Source organism: Myodes glareolus, chromosome 6, assembly GCF_982192425.1.
Source record: "Myodes glareolus chromosome 6, mMyoGla1.1, whole genome shotgun sequence".
Lineage (NCBI taxonomy): Eukaryota > Metazoa > Chordata > Mammalia > Rodentia > Cricetidae > Myodes > Myodes glareolus.
This window is the reverse complement of record NC_142031.1, coordinates 46635576-46641162: the sequence shown is the minus strand read 5'-3', so window position 1 is coordinate 46641162 and position 5587 is coordinate 46635576. Positions and strand designations below refer to the sequence as shown.

At 39.1% G+C, this 5587-nt stretch overlaps 1 long non-coding RNA gene across 1 annotated transcript; it reads left to right on the top strand.

The window, feature by feature from the left end:
• Positions 1 to 554: 554 nt before the first annotated feature.
• LOC148121795 (uncharacterized) lies at positions 555 to 1305 on the top strand. Its single transcript, XR_015737987.1, has 2 exons — positions 555 to 678; positions 1071 to 1305. It is a non-coding gene; the product is annotated as an uncharacterized LOC148121795 (long non-coding RNA).
• Positions 1306 to 5587: the final 4282 nt, after the last annotated feature.

Here is a 5587-nt window from a genome sequence, read left to right as displayed (position 1 = left end):
AACTCAAAAACACCAATGAGAGCTATGCTGGAGAGGATGTGGAGTGAAGGGGACATTCACTTGTTAACATCCATTGTTAGTGTGACCATTATTTTTAATATCCACTACTTTTACACTTTTTGTAAACATTTAAAATATGTTTCCTATTATATTTATTTAATTTTGTGCTACTACAGTGAAAAATTTTTAAACCATATGAAAACCATCTCCAAGTTCTACATTTACCATTCCTAAAAGATTTATCTGTAAAATTAGTGAAAGAGGAGCAAAAGCATAGTTATTCAGTTCACAGGGAAGGATTGCGTTCATGTCTTCATTTTCACTCCTAGTGTTTCTGTAATACAGCACTTAGTTTCTAGTATCATATAGATTGACAGTTTTCAGCACATTGTTTCCTATGAATCACCCCTTTTGTTTTTTGGTTGTCACCACTGACACAGAAGATACAGTACATGATTTTTGCAATCATGAGAAACCTGCACCACTCGTCCCTCTATCTATATACTGTAACACTAACCAGAACCTTTGCATATTGCTCCCTAGGGAAGGTCCACTGCTGGTAGTCTTTGATAAAAACTCAGTTGTCATCTTTGACTGACTGATCAGTGTCCACACACCGTCTCCTCAAAATGAAGTTGCCTATTGTGTTGTTGGTTTCGCTGTTGTTCTGGATTCCTGGTGAGGACAGAGGGAAGGAAGATGGGAAAATGGGTTGGGAGGATTAGCCCTGGGTCCCACTGCTGGTCACATGTATTCTATTCATGTATGAGAAGAGAGAGGATTATTATCTTCCAAGATTGATACTCTAACATTTACACTTATTAAAGGGAGGTTTCATATACAAGAGAACTTGTTTTATAATGAAGATTATAACACAGATATAATGCAATTGTTTATTTTATGCTGTGAAGTCTGTCAGCATTTTCAATTGGCTTGTCAATCAAGGAAATTTAGTGTATAAAAATGTATGTAAAAATAAATATATAATTTGAAACAAATACCTTGAAAGAGTACATAAAGATTGTTCATGAAGTGTGTCTTTAACTTTCTTTTTTTTCTCTTTTTTTCAGCTTCCAGAGGTGATGTTGTGATGACCCAAACTCCAACATCCCTGTCTGTCAGTCTTGGAGATCAAGCCTCCATCTCTTGCAGGTCTAGTCAAAGCCTACTACTAAGTAGTGGAAACACATATTTGGCATGGTACCTACAGAAGCCCGGTCAGTCTCCACAGCTCCTGATATACAAGGTTTCCAACCGATTTTCTGGAGTCCCAGACAGGTTCAGTGGCAGTGGGTCAGGCACAGATTTCACACTCAAGATCAGCAGAGTGGAGCCCGAGGACTTAGGAGTTTATTACTGCCAACAAGATTCTTATATTCCTCCCACAGTGATTCAGACCCAAACAAAAACATCCTTGCTTAAGTGTGGCCCAGCTGCCAAGCATGTTACTTATCTTGGTGAGAGAATGGTGCAGAGGAACTCCAGATTATTGCTTGCAGCTGAGGGACTTGGAGCATGAGCAAAGGCCTGAGGTCATCCTTCTCAGTTCTCTTCAGCTGCAATAACAATAAAATTGCCTCAGAAGAATGGTGGACAGGCACATTCTTAGTAATCAGGAAGGATGGGTCTAAAGATGAGTGAAAATCAATTCTGATTCTGTAGCTCTTGTCTGCTTTCATCATTCAAAATTATCCAGTAGAACAGACAGAAAACTCAGACATATTCCTTTGTTAAACTGTATCCTTTACTGTATAATTACTTCATTTGTCACATTTTATGTTTTTTGCTTAAATTCCCATTTTATGAATATATTATAATCTATTCTCCTTTGTTTTCTCTCTGGGTAAAGTATGTTCTTTGGCTCCCTAAATTTAGACTGTTTCTTACACTTGAAATGTTTCTTTTCTGATGAGCAAATAGTTCTTTTTATCTCCATTCAGTCATTGCTACTATTTTGACTTTATGTTTTATTCCAAGTACATGCACAGTTAATAATGGGTACATACATCTCCATGCCAGTATTTTCTAGTTGTTTTGAATATTTTGTTTCCATTGTTCCAATTTTCTTTGGGTTTGGTATTTTTATGTATTGATACAATTTTAAATTTTTCTTCTATAGTTGTGTAAATTTGGTGAGTTTAATGCAAACCTATTTTCAGGTTAAACTGCATTTTTGTTTCTAGAAAATTATTTTTTATTTCATTTTTGAAGTACATTTGATAATTGTATTTTTTTGGAGAGGAAACTTTTTGCTGTTGTTTATTGTTAGAACTTTGACTATATTACATACCCAATTTTCCCACATCAGTTATATTCTATAAAATCAGTGTAAGCCTAATAGGACTCCCTTCATTGTAACTTAATTCTCTATGCTCTCTTTCTCTCTTTCTCCTCCATGTTTCTCCCCCCTGAGAGTTGAACTTTTGAATGGGTATTTTGCATTGAATTTATTTGAGAGTCTCTGGAAATGCAATACCTGGATGTTCAGATAGAACTTCATTAAGTATGTTTCCTGTATGGTCATTTTTCCTCATGCTATAAAGCCAACATTATAAGTTTGTATTCATTTAGTGATTTCCCCCATGTGGCTGCTATTGCTCATTTGTTATTTTGTATTATTATAATTTATTATATACTTTGAAAATTTAAAAACACAATTTATTAATATTTTATATTTTTATTTTTACTTCCAATTATCTTTTCCCTCTAACACTGAAACTCTTATTCTCTACAGCTTTTTAAATTGTAATAATTTTTTGACTCACTCAGTTAATTTTATTTTTTTTCTTTTTAAAACAACCTTATTTCACAAAGTGTATCAATCCCAATTTGTAACATGAGGGCCGGCTTGTTGGGGTTTCTGTCCCGCCCAGTACCCCACAGCCGGCAAGTCCCAAAAAAATCACACACAGGACTCCATAAGATTATAAACTGATTGGCCCATTAGGTCAGGCTACTTATTAGCGCTTATAATTTGTTACCCTATTATTCTTATCTATGTTAGCCACACGGCTCTGTACCTTTCTCAGCTGGGCAGGTTACATCCTGCCTCTTCAGTGGTCTGCGCAGGAATGGTGGAGGGAGCTTCCTCCTCCCTAGCCTTCTCCTATTCTCATTGACCCGCCTCTACTTCCTGTCTGGTTAACCTGCCTATACTTCCTGCCTGGCCAATTAGCGTTTTATTAAAATACATGATTGACAGAATACAGATAATTCTCCCACACTATATCCCTCTTTTTTTTAAACATAGGAAAATACCCATAGTCCATTTGTTGGGAATGTGGGCATAGTATTTCAGGCTACTTCCTGCTGATTGGGAGGGTGATAATCTTATGGGGAACTAAAGAAAATTATCCTCATGTCCTGACTGGAGTATCCTGTGAGTTTTGATCACTGCAGCAGCAATCCTGAATCTGTTTTGGATGTAGAACTCTGTATCCAGACCATCTGTTCCTACTGGAGATTTCTCAGGTGGTCTTTCTTTATTGAACCTGATTTTTCTTAATTCAGAATGAATCCACAGCCTCTCATTTTCTGTGGAAACAAAAGCAAAATCTCATCTCCAAAGTAGCATACCTCTTGACTTCAATTTTGAAACCAAGATTTTTTTTATAAAAATTTATTAATTTATAAAAGTTTCCATTTCCGCCCCTCCTCCCAACACCCTCCCACTACCCCCACTCCCTCTCTACCTCCCTCTCCATCCCTAAGAGCAGTCAGGGTTTCCTGTCCTGTGGGAAGTTCAAGTTCCTCCCCCCTCCCTCCAGGTCCAGGAAGGTGAGCATCCAAACAGACTGGATCCCAAAAATCCAGTATATGCAGAGGAAACAAGTCCCAGTGTCATTGTCAATGGCTTTTCAGAAAGACCCCATGCCAGCCACATTCAGAGAATCTGGCCACATTCAGAGAATCTGGTTGGATCAGGTGCTCATTCCATCCCAGTCCAACTGGCCTTGGTGAACCCTCATTAGATCAGTCCCCTTGTATCAGTGGGTGAGCACACTCCTCACAGTCCTGCCTTTCTTGTTCATGTTCTCCCTCCTTCTGCTCCTCCTTTAGACCTTGGGGGTTCAGTCCAGTGCTCCAATGTGGGTCTCTGTCTCAATCTCCATCCATCAATGAGTGAAGGTTCCCTCTGGTCTTGCCTTCTTTGCTCACGTTCTTTTTCCTTCTGCTTCTCGTTTGTAGCCAAGATATTTTCAAAATACCTATCTTGGGTTAGTTCAGTAGCATTTATAAACAAAAGTCTTTTAGCATTTATAAACAAAAGTCTTCTTCCTCAGCATTCAAACAATTCAATGACAGCATAATAGCATACAGTATCAAGATTCTCTGTGTATTTTCCATCTTTATGTGGTTTTATTTTAACCTCTATTTCTTTTATTTTTTCTTTTCACTTTTGGCTTTTTGAGACAGGTTCTCTGTTTATCTCTGTCCTGGAATAACTCTGTAGACTAGGCTGTCCTTGAACTCACAGAGATCCCTCTGTCTCTGCCTCCCCAGTGCGGGGGAGGGGAGGGTCAAAGGTGTATGCTACCACACCTTGAACTCAGAGATCTGTCTGTCTCTGCCTCCCAGGCATTGGTTTTAAAGGTGTGTGCTACCACACCTTGAAGTCACAGAGGTCAATCTACCTCTACCCCTTGAAGTCACAGAGGTCAATCTACCTCTGCCTCCCAGGCATTGGGATTAAAGGTGTATACCACCACACCCTACTTCTCTCTTTCTTTCTTTTTTTTTATTTTTAATGACTTTAACTTTTAACCTGCATATATTTTTAATACACTGTAAACCATTTAGAGGTTTTCTTCCTCTATGAATCTCTCTTTACTGTATCTCTCTCTCTCTTTCTTGACTACATGAGTCTTTAAGGAGAGGATAAAAGCTGTGGCTTTGATGGCTGGATCCAGCCCATTCCTTAGCTTTTCAGCCTCATGGCAGAGGTACCGCCAGACCCATTTTTGCCGTCAAAACTCCACAGTGTTTCAAGGTCCCTGCCAGCAAGAAAGCTGCAGCATTCTGCTCACAGACCACACTCAGTGAGACGGCCTGCCTGCAAAAGTCAGAGTTTGTCCTGGCAGGACAACCCAGAAAGCTGGCATTTTAAAACAGCGCAGCTTTTTCCTGCTATGGTTGAAAGCCGAAAAGCATGCATTCAGCTTTTCATCAACACCGTTTAAGTGTTTTGTGGTAGGACCTCTTAATAAACTGCAGGGTTTTACAGCTAAAGCTGAGTCAGGAAGCCTCTCTTAGATGAGAGCACTAGCTTGCCTCTATTAAGCAGAGCAGACCTGAGAAATTGCTGCAGCCAAGAAACTATGCACAATGCTGTCATTTTGTTCTAGAATTATTTCTCAGCTGGCTCAGGCTTTATGTGGATGCAGTTATCCACGCTGGGCGCCATTTGTAACATGAGGGCTGGCTTGTTGGGGTTTCTGTCCCACCCGGTACCCCATAGTCGGCAAGTCCCAAAAAAATCACACACAGGACTCCATAAGATTATAAACTGATTGGCCCATTAGGTTAGGTTACTTATTAGCTCTTATAATTTATGTTACCCCATTATCCTTATCTACATTAGCCACAC